This window comes from Petaurus breviceps, unplaced genomic scaffold (genome assembly GCF_028583685.1).
Source record: "Petaurus breviceps papuanus isolate PSGF00001 unplaced genomic scaffold, PetGlider_PUasm1.0 131, whole genome shotgun sequence".
Taxonomy (NCBI): Eukaryota; Metazoa; Chordata; class Mammalia; order Diprotodontia; family Petauridae; genus Petaurus; species Petaurus breviceps.
The window spans coordinates 5,464,236-5,481,390 of NW_027185674.1; the positions used below are offsets into that span (position 1 = coordinate 5,464,236).

A 17,155-nucleotide genomic window follows, 5' to 3' on the forward strand; every position below is an offset into this window, starting at 1 on the left:
TGGTTTCCTAAGTAATCCTACATATTTTATTCCTTTTAAAACATCCTGAGAAGGGGTCCATAAGTCTCACTAGAGTGTCAAGGGGTCCATTACACAAAAAAATATGAAGAAGCCCCATTTCTAATCCAACCCCCTCCATTTTACAGATGAAGAAAACTTGAAGTTAATTAGGTAGCCCAAGATCCCACATATAGTACAATCAGGTGCTCTGCCTGCAAATCCAGGTGCTTTCCACTATCATACCAACTGTTCCTTCATTTGTAAGATTAGGGAGGATTGCTCAGATGGCCTCTAAGGTCTCTCTCTGTTATCCTAAATCATTGATGCAAAGTAATTAAGCCAGATTACGATAATCCTAGCCTAATGATTTGATTTCCTTCAAATCAAGGAAAAAAGACTATTAACAATAATAGCTAGCATTTATATGGTGTTCTAAGGTTTATAAAGTGTTTTGCACATATTATTTCCTTCAGTCCTCCCCCATAAGGTAGGTGCTATTATACATATTTTATAGATGAAGAAACTAAAGCTGAGACAAATTAAGTGATTTCCTTTAGGGTCACTCATCTAGTAAGCATCTGAAGCCAGAACGAAACTTAGATCTTCCTTGAAATCCAGATTTCTACTGCAACAGCTAGTTGCCAACAGAATATGGTTTTGATGCCAGTTTAGCCATATTTAGAGACTGTCTTTGAATCCTTCCTCAGTCCTGCATTCTTCTCCCTTCCTTTCTTGAACAAGAATCAGTTTGTTTGTTTGTTTGTTTGTTTGTTTGAACAAGATATTCTATGCTTAGAAACCACCCACACTTAGAGTATATGCCACCATTGCTGCTGGTAACCTACTGTGGGTATATGCATACATTTATGCATGTGTATATGTGCATGTACATGTGTGCATGTGTGTGTGTGTGTGTGTGTAAAAACTATTCATGCTGTTTAGTAAATGATACTCTCCTCGTGGTAATTTTGCTTCTTCAACACACCATCCTTGCAGACAACAGGGATTTCTCTAAGTAGACCCTTGTGCTTTCAGAAGATTAGTGGTTACTTAAATGCTAAGCTAAATCAGCCAAGCAGAGAATCACAACCATATTGTTAGAGCAGTCTTGGATTCTCAATGTGCCAAGCTTGAAAGGAGTAGACTCAAGAGGAATTACAAAATAAAAAATCATTATGCCCCAGGAGAGGGAGAGATTTGGTCTTGTTCAGTGACCACAAGTCACCAAATTAGTACTGATACATTAAAAGTCTAATGCAAGGATGACCTTTAAGCTGGCATGCTACTTTGCCACTCACTAGATTCCACTACTATTAAGAGAAAGAATCTTTTCCAAACCACAGGCAAGCTATTGAATAAACTGCTGAGTTTTGCTGCCTTTCTACAAACCCTTTCAGTCTTGCACAAGAACCTGAGAGTCAAGAAAATGGTATATACAAACCAAGTCCTAAAAGCACGACCATATATAGAAGACCAGAATAGTTCTTAGTTATAATGTAAATTGCAAAAAGGAAAGGTGTAAAGCCTGAAAATCTTTGACTTCCTTTTGATCGGCACCAAACATATTGCCTGGCGAGTAGTTGGCATTTAATAGATGTTTATTATCTGATCTATTCATTAATTTATCTAAGCATCACTTGAAGTAACAATAAATGAATGAATGAAAAGCATTTACTGAGCAATGGCTGTATGCCAAACACAGAGCTAAAGGAGGAGATAGAAATACAAAAAGGGGACTGGACTTGCCTTCAAGAAACTTGCAATCTAATAGAAGACAACACAAAGAGGGGAATGGTGGCCTGGCCAAGGTCTAGAATTTGGTCTGAAAAATCATAAGCATCATGAGTCTCACCATTCCACAGATAGAATCAACTCCAATTATATGTTGTTGTTCTGATGTTTCAGTCATGTCTGATTTTTTGTGACCCCACTTGGGGTTTTCTCGGTAAAGATACTGAAGTGTTTTGCCATTTCCTTCTCCAGCTCATTTTACAGATGAGGAAACTGAGTCAAACAGGGCTAAGTGACTTGCCCAGGATCACACAGCTAGTAAGTGTCTGAGGCTGGATTTGAACTCATGAAGATGAGTCTTCATGACTCTAGGCCCAGTGCTCTATCCACTGAGTCACCTCAGGCCAGGATGGCTAGCTGGAAGCATGATCAGTTAGTATGGAGCCAGGAACTGGCTAGATATAGTAGGCAATGTGAGTTTTCTGCTCACTGACTCACCAGTCAGGTCACCTAGGTCCCAAAGTAAGAACTGCAACATTGAGTGAATTAGGTTAAATATGTTTAAGTCATCAGTTGGGTAAAATGACACTTCCTTTTGTTTATCTTAAAATTGCCTCCTAAAACAAGCCTTGAGACTTGACATTGTGTTACTTTTCCATTTTTATTTACGAGGTGTAGTGAAGTTGTATTTTGTGAGTGAAAAGGGAAGCTCAGGGGAAATGGCTTAAGGAAGACCTGAGCATCTCTTTAAGAACATGCCACGATGACATGTATGAATACCACTTCGCCTAGGAAACCAGTGTCCATTCTAGAGCTATTTAAAATAGTCATCCTCCCTCTCTGTTATATTTCCCGTGCCCTAGATCTTCAAACAATAATTCTGCAAACCCTGCAGATTGCCCCCAATATAAATCCTGTTATATTAATTATCTGTTAGTCAACAAATATTTATTAGGTGATGATTATGTCATAGGCACTGGGCTAAACACTGGGGGAACAAAGAAAGATAAAAAAAATACTATACCTGACTTCAAGGAACATACATTCTATTGGTGGAGACATGTAAGTAATTGGGTAATACAAGATATTTATGAAGCAGATATTATAACTGAAAACTCTTTAACTGATTTTCTTCTAAGCACCTCAAAAATCTACACAAATAGTAAATCCTAGATGATGTTAAGATAGGAGTTAGTTGTTTTACATGTGAAGAAACTGAATCATGGAAAGGAGTAATGACTTACCCAAAATCATTTAGATAGTCCCTGACAAATCTGAAAAGTCAGACAATTCAAGAAACTTGACTCCCGCTTCAATGTTGAATCTTCTGCCACATTTTCTCTACTTCTGTATTAGATTAGTTTTACTGAAGATATATGGAGATCAGAATATACCTCAGAACAGTATCAACCTAATTTTCCTTTATTGGCACAACAAAGTGATCCTGTGATTGATTCACAGAATCACAGAATCCAGAATTGAAAAGAACCTCAGAGACCATATAGTCAAACCCATAGCTGAATGAGACTCCCCTCTACAACATACGTAACAAGTGGTCACCCAACTTTGGATCAAAGACCTCCAGGTAGGGGAACTGACTATTTTTCAAGGCAGCCCATTCTACTTTGGGGTAGCTCTAATTTTCAAGAAGATTTTCCTGATATCAAATTTAAATCTACTTTTCTGCAACATATCCATTGTTCCTAAATCCCACCTCTGCCCCCTATCACCTGTTGGTAATTAAACTTGGGGGAGTTGTTTAATCCACATGAGCTTCAGTTTCCTTATATGTAAAACAAAGGGATTAAATGAAATGGCTTCTGAAATTCCTTCCCACTCTAAATCCATGACCCTAAGTCTATTCCCCCTTCTAAATGACAGACTTCCACATATTTCCAAAGACAACTGTCACTTCCCCCCCCCCCCGGTCTTCTGCAAGCTAAGCATCCCAATTTTCATATGGTATGATCTTAAGTTTCATCACCTTTTCAGTCACTCTCAATTGGAGAACATATCATTGTCCTTCATATACTATGGCACTCAGAAGTGAATCCAGCCCTCCAGATTGGGGTATGGCCAAGAGAGAGTAGAATGGAATCATAAACTCCCTAGATGTGGACCCTGCTCCATGCTAAAGGAAGCCTAAGGTCACATTAGCCTTTTTTGGCTGTCATGTTAGACTCATATTAACTCATATTGAGCTTAGAGTTCACAGAAATGCCCAAGTTAAATTCATTAACTTGGTTTATCTTGCCAGAAAGTGTGATAAGTTGACTCTTCTCATTCATGATCAGCTGAATCATCCTCTTTAAAAGCTCTTGTTATTTTTTTACCTCACCTCTAGACCAGTTATTACAAACACAATAACAAAATTTTAGAGCTCCTGAGTCTCAAATGGAGATGGGAATAGTCTAAATTAAAGGCTACTCTTTGAATGAGGCATAAATATTCTAGGATTTCTGTTTGGGCTCTGCACAGTTTAATTGAATAGTAATCTTATTTCTAAGGGTTTATTGTCAAACTTGCCTGAAATAGGAATACAACTTTGTATGACTTGTATAACCTGTTATTTAAAAAAAAAATAATTCATTATTGAACTGGTGGCTTTGATTCAGACTCAGAACCTAAAGTAACACTTCTAGACTATGAGCAAGGAAAAGAAGCAGAATTTTGCCAATTCAACCACAGAATCAGACACGAAACCATGACATTTTGAGACCTTGATGACCACAGGTCATTTTCATTCTGAAAAAAAAAAGCAGTACTTCCAGGGTTAGTTTTGGTCTGAGTTGCTGTTGGTAGATAATAAATGGCATTCATATGGCACTAGCAGTTTTTCATTTGATTCTCATAATAACCCTGGGGGTAGGTGCAATATTCTACAAATACCCTACACACACACACACACACACACACACACACACACAGACGCCCTTGCAAGTTAGGCTAATTTTTCCTTAAAAGGCATTATAAACATCCTTGAGTCTTGTTTGGCTCAGGGAAATAAAGGCCAGTTTGTTGACAACACTGCATGCTCTCCTGCATACGAGAGGAGCCCCAGTTACTCTCTGTGATGCTCAGTGTGCGGAGAACAACAGGCACCTTGGGCAAGGAAGCTTTGTTTAGCTGAATCAACCTGAAGTATCCTCAAAGTCTAACCTTGTTGCCTATCCTCATGCTCAGCTGATCTCCTTTTGTTAAAGGTTGAAATAACCTATAAATGTCTCATTTTGTTCCAACCTCTCAGGGGATAAGCCACGAGGATCCAAAAGGTTGTTACCTGCCTGTGGTCACATAGCTAGCGTCAAAAGTGGGATTCGAACCCAGGTCTTCCTGATTCCAGGTCTAGCATTCTTTCTCTTACTCCACACTGGCTCTACACATTCATTCTAAATATACACAACCTAAGAAAGTGCATAAGGGTCTATGAAACATGTTCTATTCGATAAACATTTATTAAGATGCCTCCTGTGGGTCGAGTTCTGCGCTTGGAATTGCTTCCTTACATTCTCACTTTTGTATTCTGGAAACCAACATCTTAAGTGTATACAAATTAGAATTTCAAATGGAGAAAGTTCAGTTTTTATCAATGCTGATTTTTTAATTAATTTTTTTTTATTACAGGAACATAGGAACACCTGCATCTGGTTCTCTTGTATGATACAACCTACCACTGAGCAACTTGACTTGTGTAAAGACTGACAATTGAAAGGGCTTGGGAATAAAATACAAAATCAGGTTCACATGAACCCAAGGACAAGTGACCTCAAAGCATCATGGACAACCATGTAAAATAGAATGTAGCAGCCATTTATTAGGCGGGGGGAGGGAGGGGAAACAAACAAGATCAGTAAATGCTTGTCACAGATCTTTTGGTGGAACCAAAGTTTGAGTCTTGGTGTTTTCTAGAAGGAGGACTGAACTTCATAGAGTATGGAAAATGCTTTTAACCAATTGTGTGGATAATCCATGAAGGCAATCCCTGGTCCTTTCAATGCTGCAAACACGGAGAGCATCTACAAAACTGTCTTTTAATTTTGAATAAGTGATTCTTGAAAGGAAAGAACACAAGACTTGTCCTGGGGGTGAGAATCATATTTTGGACAGATGGGAAGGCATCAGAAAAATGTATTGCTTTCAACAGCAAAGTGGATATTCTATCAATTGGCCCCTTCTCCTCTGGTACTTTGCCTGCTGTATGAATTAAGATTGTATTCCTCTGGAAATATTTTACAATTTAATATTGAGTGTAATTAAGAATATAATCACTGTTATCAAAAATGGTATTTAATGCTGTTGTAGTTTCTTTAACATTCATGTGGATAAAAAGTCTATAATAAAAAGCTATGAAGTAATAGTTGTGTTCATGTAGTTAAATGTATATTTGCTTGGGAGAAGAGCTAACACAGCCAATTGGGAAGCTTTTAGAAGTATTTTGGCATATATATATTTGAATAAATAACTTTTGAAAACTGAATTCCTTCAAAAATAATTATTAAGAGCGAGGCTGTTAGCCATGACTATTACCAGTTGGTCTTAGTCTTCCAGATCTCACTCAAGGATCTAGTTTGGGAAAGGGAACCCTGCTGGATCCTCTGATATTGTCAGCAACCAAGAAGACATTGCCTTTTCCTTTGAGGCAGTGAATAAATCAATGCCCAAAGGATAGCCTACTTCCCAAAGAGCTATTTTTCAAGTGAACTAGGACATAAACACATGGATCAGAGATTACTTTAGGTAATGCAGGGCTCCAGAAACTATCCTTTTAGCAGCTTTTTTTCTGGTGAAAGACCACTGAATTTGAAGTAGGAGGACCTTGGTTCAAATCCTGCCTCTGCTAATTACTATCTGTATAACTGAGCAAATCACTTAACCTCTCTGAGACTCAGTTACTTTATCTGTAAAATGAGGCAGTTGGACTAGATGGCTTTCTAAAGTACCTTCCAGTTCTAAATAAATGAGACTATGATCTTTCCCTTGACAGGTAACAGAGAACTATAATTCTGGAGTAATTAATATCATCTTCCTGTCATTTTTACAAAAATGCATCTCACTTATGTATTTTGTCTTTAAAACTGTCTTTTCCCACCTTATCCCCACATTGAACCACTTTTGTGTCAAATGAACACAATTAAGCAAAAACGTCTGATACATAAGCCTTATCTGACGACATATATAACATTCTATCCTAGCAATCATTCACCTCTCTGCCATCAGGGAGGAGTTGTGTTCCATTATCTCTTCTCCAGGATCTACACATCACTCAAAGTTCAACTTGTCTTCAGTGATCTATCTCTTCATTGACACCACTGTAGTCATTGTGCACACAAATCTTTTGTTTCTGCTTATTTCATTCTACATCAGTTCATGCAAGTCTTCCTACACGCTTCTGAATTCTTCATAGCTATAATTTATCACTGCATAATTACATCCCATTGCATTCATATACACTGTAGTTTTTCTAGTCATTCCCTAATCAATTGGAAGCCACTTTGTTTCCCTTTCTTGCCATCATAAAGATTGGTGTTATGAATATTTATATATTATATATATTATTTCTTTTTTGTTTGGGTTTTTTTTTTACTTCTTTGGAAAATATCTCCAATAGTAGAAGTTCTAGATTAAAACGTGCGAATAATTTCATCACTTTTCTTGCATAGTTCCAAATTGAAATCCAGAATGACTGGACACTTCTATAGTTCTACCAATAGTGCATAAATATGCCTACCACATCACAGCCTCTCCATCATTAGCTTTTCTTATCTTTTTTCATCTTTGCCAATTTATTTAGGAGTGAAGTGAAACTTAAGAGTTGCTTTAGTTTGTATTGCTCTTTATCATCAATGATTTGAATCATATTTTCATATGGCATGGTCACCTATAGCTTGCAAATCTTTTGAAAACTTTCCATATCCTTGGACCATTTCTCTCTTAGAGAATGTCTCTTGGTGTTATTCTCCCTGTCTTTTCTCACTGTTTTTTATTCCTTTACTCTTTAATTCAAACTTTCCTTAATTTTGAGGACATGTTTCCACCCATAAACTTATTTTCATAAAATAGAGCCAATTGCAGATGTGAGGGGTATGATCCTAGCAAGGAATACAGGCCACAAAAACCATATGCTGCTGTTCTCTCCTTAGGCGAACCATGCCAATTTCACCTCCTCCTGTCATCAGATCAATGCGTTTCCCCCACAAGCTCTTGCAAACTGTCTGATGAAATCTGGTAGGATTCCTCTGAGGTAAGGATTCTTGTCACCACGTTAGTCATCTGGAGACCAAATTAGGGAGGCTTGTTAATAAGGACCTTCTCCAAACTGGGAAGAGAAACAGTATCAAACATGTATTTGAGTCAAGGTCTGGGGTGGTTATCTCCAGCAACCTCCAGTAAAAATTCATGTGCAGCTCTTCATAGATGAAGGTGATGCTACTAATCCTCAACTATCAGGCTGTATGCTTTCAGCTATATTTCCAATAATCCAGTAAGGTTTATGCCGGGCTACCTATATTTACCTATGGCAAATGGGTAAGCAATTACCAAGATGCATTCAGTCACTCCTTGTGGCCCCCAGAAAGAATTCTCAAAATTGCTGGCATAGATTAGGGTAAAAATGAGTTTTCCTTCCATATAAAATTATATGCTTCATGCAGCAATTTGGTCCTATGCTATTTAAACACCAAACTCTAGGAGAATGTTCTCAAAGGATACAATTATCTGGGTAAACAACTAAAGAGACAGGACAAAATTGTGGCTAGAGTGCTGAACTGGGAGCCAGGGAGATCTGGGTTCAAATTCTACCTATGTTTATGCAAGGACAAATCTTTTAACCTCCCTAAGCCTCAGACAATTCCTAAGACTCTAAAATATAGAACAATTGCAATCTATGTTAGTGGAGAGAGTTTCCACCCTGAAAACCCATAGATCCTTGACATATTGACCAATTCAAAATCTTTATTGCTTATTTGATTACTATAGTCCTTTATGGGCAAGTCCTTTCTGAGAGGTAGGGTGATACAATGGGAAGAGCACCAGACCTGGAAAAGACCTGAGATCACATCCTAACTTAGTTACTCACAGCCTGTGTGACCATGGGCAAGCCACTTCTTTTTATAAGTGTTAAGTTACTCATTTTATAAACTGAGGGAAAAACCTCTAAAGTCCCTTCCAATTCTAAATCTCTCATCTATGACAAGAAGCTGTGGCTTTGTGACCAACCACCAGGGGACAGCAAAACTCATTTTCTTATGAACCAGTTGTTAACTGTCAGAGGACCAATTATCAGTCTTTTCAGAACAAGAACTGCAGGGTCTGAAAAAGTAATCTGAAATTCTGGGAATGAACAGAGGGTCTCTGAATGATAATCCTACCAGCCAGCTGTTTAAAACAGGCAGAAATACCTTCCTAACATAATTGCAGTGTTCTATGGTCAAACTCTACTTTTTACTGTCTCCAAAATGTGACTGCTGAAGGCTAGCAAATGACTGGGTAGTGAAACCATGATTCCAACCAGATGATTTGATATTGGGCAGGTATGCCAACAGGACCTTGAAAGTTCTGGTGGTTGTCTGTGATTAAATACAGATTTTCTTGATCTGACACTGCTGTTATGCTGTGTGTGTGTTGACAACCCCCTCCCCACTTTGAAGATCAGGATAAGGCAGCTTTCCCTTTCATCATAACACTCAAATACTTCATGAGATTTAGTTAAGTCTTGAAATTCTTATATTAGAATGTTTCTTTGTAGCTTCCTCTCTCTATTTACTTTCATTCTTGCAGATGTTCATCATCTTGACTATTCTGTATTCAAATCACAACCTCTGACTACCTGCAAAATAGGGCAGCAAAGAGTGTTGTGCCTAAAGTCAGGAAGACTCATCTTCTTGAGTTCAAATCCAGCCTCAGACACTCACTAGCTGTGTGACCCTGGGCAAGTCACTTAACCCTGTTTGTCTCAGTTTCCTCAACTGTAAAAGGAGCTGGAGAAGGAAATGGCAAACTACTCCAGTATCTTTGCCAAAAAAAAAAAAAAAAAAACAAAATAGGGTCATGGAGAGTTGGACATGACCAAACAACAACAACAAAATAGGAAGAGCAATGGCAATTCCAGTGCTGGCTGTTGTGAGGATCAGCTGAGATGATATTTGTAAAGCATAGTGCCTGGCATAAAGGAACCACCTAATAAATGCTTGTTATTTTTTTTCTTCTGAAAAAGTAAATGACTCGCCTAGGGTTCACACAGTTAATAAGTGCCTTTGGAAAGAATTTTAACTCAGGTCATCTTAGCTCTGAGCCCACTGCTCTATCCATTGTGCTACCCAGCTGGTAATACAGAGGTAACAACGTAACTTCAAATTTGCTCCTCTTCTAGCTAACTTGCCATTAAATTGCTTGAGCTTCAATATAAAAACTAAAAGCTGTAGTATGCTAAAAAATGTAGGAACATTTTCAAGCTTCAGAAGGACAAGGGCACATGCTGACTTGGCCCTGTAGATTCACAGTGGAGAAAAATGTTGCCCACTTATCTCTGAATGTTTCACTGTGGAAGGATCCTAAGGCCACAGGAATGTTAACTGATAAAGACTCAAGGAAGCACAGACGAAATCTCTGTTTTCATTCCAAATCTAATCATACAGTTAGGGTAGGCCTTTGCAACCAAACTAAGAGATTAGCCTAACCAACTATTGGAAGGCAGCATAGTACAGAGAAAAGAACATTGGATTTGGAGCCAAAGGTCCAGGGTTCAAATATATCTCCAATCAAATCGATAAACATTTATTAAGTCCCTACCATATGCCAGTTACTGTGCTAAGTGTCCAGGATACGAAAGGGGGCGAAAGACAGTCTCTTACAATTGAATGGGGGAAAAACACACAAACAAAGCAAACAAAGCAAGTTACATACAGGATAAATAAGAAATCAATGGGGGGGGGGGGGGGAAGCACAGGAATTAAGAAGGGCTCGAGAAGGTTTCCAATAGAAGGTGGTATTTTATCTGGGACTTTAAGGAAGGCAGGCAGGTCAGTAGTGGGACCAGAGGAAAGTGAGCATTCTAGGCATGAACATAATATTGGACAAGGCACACGCCTTCTCTGTGTCTTGATTTCCTCTAGAATTTAACTGATATTCTCTAAGGCCCCTCTGAGCGCTAAATCTATCATCCAACCACGAATCCTTTCATGAGCTGTAGCCTGAGGCTGTGATATCTAAAAGCGATTTTCCAATACCTCCAGTTTGGACAGGTCCTTCTGAACACTTGCTCATCCATCTGCCATGGACAAGGAGAGGAGGATATCTCACACCAATATATAGGTTCAGTACTAAAGGTGCTGACCAGCTCTGTAGAAAACAAAAGTTGCCATGGAGGGAACAGGGGGTGCATCAGAATATGGGAGAGCTAGGGAGTTTGCCTTAGAGTTTGGAAAATCTGGGTTCAAGTCCCACCTATGACATAGGTGACTCTGGCTAAGTCATTTAACCTATTGATGCTTTGGCTGTCTTTAAAACTATGTTACAGAGATGGTGTCAATCTGCTTTGTTAGAAAGTTTCCTCATTGAATTCCCTCTACCCATATAACACCACAGGCCAGGTTCAAAAAAAGGTAGAAATCCTAGATGCAGAGCTGAATGAGTGAGACCACATCATTTTGCCCATTTGAAAACTGAGACCAAGAGAAAAAGGTGAAGTGATTTGCCCAACATCACACAGCTGAATAGGAATCAAGAAATGTGAACTCTATTTAAAATTCCATGCTACATTTACCTAAGTCAGAAATGAAACAAAGTCAAGAGGGGAATACAATCTTAACGTGCTATAGTACAGTGAGAGTACACATAAACCCATATCTATTACTTCTCTTAAGCTGAATCAGGATCATTTAGACTCATAGAGTTTGGAGGTAAAAGTATCTCAGACATCAACTATAACAGATAAAGAAACTGAGACCCAGGAATATTAATTGAATTGTACAAGTTCACATAGGTAGCAAGTAATGAGTTGGAATTCACATTTGTTGTTGTACAGTTGTGTCCAAATCTACATAACCCCAAGGACAAAATCCATGGGGTTTTCTTGGCAAAGACACTGAAGCAGTTTGCCATTACCTTCTCCAGCTTCTCCAGATTAAGAAACTGAGGCAAACAGGATTAAATGACTTTCCCATGGTTACACAGCTAGTAAGTGTCTGGTGCAAGATTTGAATTCAAGTTTCCTGAATCCAGGCCCAGTGCTCTATTCACTGTGCCACATTATTAATTTCATTTTAATTAAAGACTTTGGAACATGCATAGACATTCTACAACTAGTTCTAGTCTGCTAACTGCATGATTGAGAACATCCTCTTTGTTTGGCTATAGTTGACAAACGGGAACTAGTGGTGCCTTCAAAAGGATTTAATCAGGGTCAGACTTCTTCTCTCTTGGTAGACCCCTGTACTTGGTGTGTGACCCTTCACTGATGATGTCCCATAAGAGACAATGTTCTAAAGAAAAAACACTTTGGCCATCTCCTCCTGAGGCTGTCATGGGACCCCAAGAAAACAAGCCTTGGTCCTTTGCCTCAGCATGTTAAAACCTTAGGAGTTTTAAAAGATCAAGAGAGTGAGCCATCTGGGTGTCTGGGAGTTTCAGGAGTCCAGGGTTTGCAGCCAACCAGCCCAGCATCAGTCTTCCCAAAACTGAGGAGCAATCTTTGGTTCCAACTTCATGGTAGCTGAGAGAGAACTCATCTAGTATTGGTGTTGTATTTGAACATGAGCTTGGTGGGATCAATGATACGTAAAATCTGGGCTAAGTCTGAGCCCACTCTCCCTGGAGACAGAGGTAACATAAGAAAGAATATATCCCCAAGATGTTGGGGGCAGGGGAAGGAATGGTTGTACTTTTATTACTGTTGTATCTTTGAAGTAATTATCTCTTTGTAAGAGCTAATTGAAACAGAACTGGGTCACTGTTTGATGACATGGGGGGGGGGGTAAGGAGGAGTTACAATCAATTGGGACTCCATCTATAACATTAAAAATGTCCCATGCCCTTTTTTTTTTAAGCAATCGGGGTTAAGTAACTTGCTCAAGGTGACACGGCCAGTTATTTCTGGGTGTGGTGCTGAGTATCTGAGCCTGGATTTGATCCAGGTCATCCCAACACTGGAGCCGGTGCTCTAACTTGCTGAGCCACCTGGCCGCCCCCCATGCCCTTTAAAGTACCCTCATTTGAACCCATAGGGTAGAGGTAGATAGCCTGGCTGTAAGAGACTCTGCCCAATACAAATTTGCTGCAAATGAATGTCTCCAAAACCATCTTTCTAATCATTTAGTGAAGACCATTCACTTCAAAAATGTGGAAACAGAGGACTGGGGAAGATAAATGACTTGCCCATGGTCATATTGTGAATAAATAGGAGAGCTCACACTAGAACCTAGGACCTATTTACAGATATACACCCAGACTAGATAAAGAGAAACACGGAGGACCATTTAAAACCGTGTGGGATATGGGCTCTGACTTTGGACAGTCAGGGTAAATATACCCTCACTAAGCTGCTGTTTTCTTTTTCTGACTCTGATTCCTCAAAGTCAATTTCTCAGAGCTTGAACATTTCATTGTAAATTTCATCATGAGTGTCATAAAGGATTTCATTAGGTTTGTTATTGTGCCTATTGCAAGATGTAACTTCTTCTTTGACTCACTCACAACCCTTTCTCTCCCAAAGCATATTGACATCTCTGCCAGTTTTAAATGATCCTGTTTTTCAGCCTTTAGGCATCGATGATCAGTTGGAATAATGATGCATCCTTTTATTGGCATAACACTTTTAACTCTCTGAAGCATTTTTCCACTGTTCCCATCATTTTATTCTCTTGAGGTGAGTAAGGCAGGTATTTATATTCCTTGTACAAATGAGGAAGGCTAAGGCTGAAACTAGGTTACAACAGCGAGCTATTTGCAAAGCTAGGACCAGGCCCCTAGGACTAACTTCCGGTACCACACTCTTCCCACTAAGTTCACTGCCCTCTGTCCTCAAGTCATAGAACCATACAGTGTTAAAGCTACAAGGACACTTTAAGACCATCTAGTGTACCCCTCCCCCTACATTTTTAATTTTTTTTTTACTTTTAGTTTACGAAATAAAACAAGCATCTCTATAACAATAGAATAATAAAAAGATGATTGCACATGAAACTGCAAATCTATTATGTACAACTTGCTAATTCCTTTTAAATGTAAAATAAATTTATTGTGTACATTTTTTCCTTTTTTTCTTCTATCCCCCCACGCTCGAGATGACTATCATTGGATACAAATATGTGTGTGTGTGACTAAAATCATTCTGTATATATTTCTACTTATCAGTTCTTTCTCTGTGTGCAGATGTCTTCCTTCATATGTCCTTTATAGTTAATTTGGACATTCATAATAGTCAAAAACGGTTTAGTCACTCAAAGTTGTCCTTAAAACAATATTGCTTAGGAAATTAAAAATGGCTGCAGAGGGAACAAGGTCTGTGCTGTTTTTATCACTCACCTATAGCAGAAGCAGTTGTTAGGAAACTTGTAGCTGAGCAAAATATTTCAGATAAGTGGAGCATAGACAGTACAGCAACATCTACATATGAAATAGGAGACACCACCCCCCCCCCCGATTATCGAGGGCAGACTTGCATGAAGAAACATGGCATTACCATGAATCATATCGCCAGGCAGATTACCAAAGATTTCCTGACCTTTTATTATATACAATGTATAGATGAAAGCAATTTGAGAGATCCGAATAGAAAAGTTAATCAAATTAAAAACTGCAAAGCTAAAATCGAACTTCTAGGAATCTATGATACACAGAAACAACTTATTATTGAAGATCCATATTATGGAAATGACTGACTTTGAGACTGTATATGAGCAAAGTGTGAGGTGCTGCAAAGCATTTTTGGAAAAATCTCATTAAAACTTACACTCATTGCTAAAGGACAACAGTGATTAATATCAATTTTAAAATGATGTATGTATATCAGTTGATGTGTTTTTAAAGAGTAATCATGGGGCGGGCGGCTAGGTGGCGCAGTGAATAGAGCACCGGCCCTGGAGTCAGAAGGACCTAAATTCAAATCCGGCCTCAGACACTTAACACTTACTAGCCGTGTGGCCTTGGGAAGATCACTTAACCCCAACTGCCCTTCAAAAAAGCAAAAAAAAAAAAAAAGAGTAATCATGTACTATATTTGGAGACCATCATTATTTCTTCAAATTATTTAATGTTCACATGTGTTCTAATTTTAAAAGGTAATGGAAATCAATCATTATTTTTGAAGCAAGGTATTTGATTAAATCAAATATAATTATCAAACTAACTAGAACTCAGTCTATGCCTCATATTTTAAAAATGAATTAGTTATATAGTGGAACAAACTAAAATTAGCATGTGAAAACTAAGAAACCACAATAACATTTTTATTAAAAATGTTTGAAAGGGGCGGCCAGGTAGCACAGCGATTAAGAGCACCGGCTCCAGTGTTGGGATGACCTGGAGATCGAATCCCGGGCTCAGACACTTAGCACCCACCCAGAAACACCTGGCTGTGTAACCTTGAGCAAGTTACTTAACCCCAATTGCTTAAAAAAAAAAAAAGAAAAAGAAAAAAAATGTTTGAAAAAAACATTTTTACTTTGAATCAGCCTCATTTATGTCTAATTGGGATCTTTAACAGGTAAAGAAAACATTTACCCTTATGTCCTAGAAGACAATAGAAAATAACTGATGTCATTGTGAAAAGTTAAAGAAAAAAGTATTTTAGTGTTTTAGCAGTCGTTTGATGGCATTAGCTTAATGAAGAACAAATATTCTTTCTGTTCATCTTTACAGTCTTTTAATATTTTGACTGTCTATTAAAATAAATGTATCCCCTGCCAAAAAAAACCAATATTGCTATTGCTATATACAATGTTCTCTTGATTTTGCTTTGTTTTGCTCTTCATTATTTTGTGCAAATCTACCCACATTTTTCTAAAATCAACAAAAGTATTCCATCATGATCATATCCAATATATAAAATATATTTGACCACATGGCCAATGATCAAGCTACAACTGGAATCCAAGCATCCTGCCATCTAACTCAGTCTTCTTTCTACCTAATTAGCCACGTCTCTCTTCTCTACTGGTTGTTTCCACTTACCAGCCTTAATGTATACGTAACGTCATAGTAATAGAATGAATTTATCCAAAGTAAACAACAAAAATAATTATATAGCACTATAAGGTTCACAGGCAGCTAGATGGCACAATGGATACAGCACCACGTCTAGTGTCAGAAAAACCTGAGTTCAAATCCAGCCTCAGACACTTAGTGCCTATGTGACTTAACCCTGTTTGCCTCAGTTCCCTCATCCGTAAAATGAGCTGGAGAAGGAAATGGCAAACCACCCTGGTATCTTTGCCAAGAAAATCCCAAGTGGGGTCACAGAGAGTCTGAAATGACTGAATAACAAGCTAAGGTCTCAAAGCAATTTATATACTTTATCTCATTTGATCCTGTGGATAAGTGCTTTGATCCCAATTTTACAAAAGAGGCTGACAAAGGTTAAGAGACTTTCCCAGAATCACGAAGTATCTTAAGCAAGCTTGAATTCAGAGGTCTTCCTGACTTCAGGTTCACTGAACCATCCCACACACCATGCACTTTTATGATATGTGACATTTGTATGGAACTTTTAGTACAGATAATGTCTTTTGAAGCTAAGAATAATCATCTGAGGTAGACAATCCAGATAATGTTAGCCCCATTTTACAGGGGAAGAAAACTCAAACTAAGAAGGGTCAGAGCTGCTAAGTGACTGAGACAGCATTCAAACTGAGGTCCTCCCACTTTCAGTCTAGGTTTTATCTGCTGTACTAGCTGCTCTAGGAGTTTGTCCAAATTAATAACAACAACAACAATAATGTAATGCCATCTCCCAATATCTACTATTTCATCTTTGCATTTAGACCATTCCTTAGATAAGTGTTCATGTCTGGTATTTTTCAAATAATGAAATTCAGTCTTTCCACCCAACTTTTTCATCAGCTTGTACACTGTTCAGTAAATATAGTGGCTTCCTGATTGATTGTTAATAATTATTTTCTGTGTTATATTTTAGGCCATTTAGCAAATTTTATTGATTTACACTTCCTTATAATTAGCTTGGTGATTAAAATATCTTTTTACGATCCCTCTGAGATTGGCTTTGTAAAGAACCAAAAATATTTCCCCCAAAGGATATGCTTAAAACACAGTTACACATTGCTTCAAATTAGCACTAAACTCTGCCGTTGGTGAAACAATGGCTTCATGAGCAGCTGCTTTTTAATCATTTTTGTTTCTGGGGTCAACCAAGCAAACAGTGAGGGACCAGCTTTACACCCGAGTAGCAGGGTAGGCTGCCATCCACCTGATG

The 17,155-nt window shown here is 38.3% G+C and overlaps 1 pseudogene; it reads left to right on the forward strand.

Annotated features, from left to right (window-relative positions):
* The first annotated feature begins 14,206 nt into the window (after positions 1 to 14,206).
* LOC138174550 (low molecular weight phosphotyrosine protein phosphatase pseudogene) lies at positions 14,207 to 14,763 on the forward strand (annotated as a pseudogene).
* Positions 14,764 to 17,155: the final 2,392 nt, after the last annotated feature.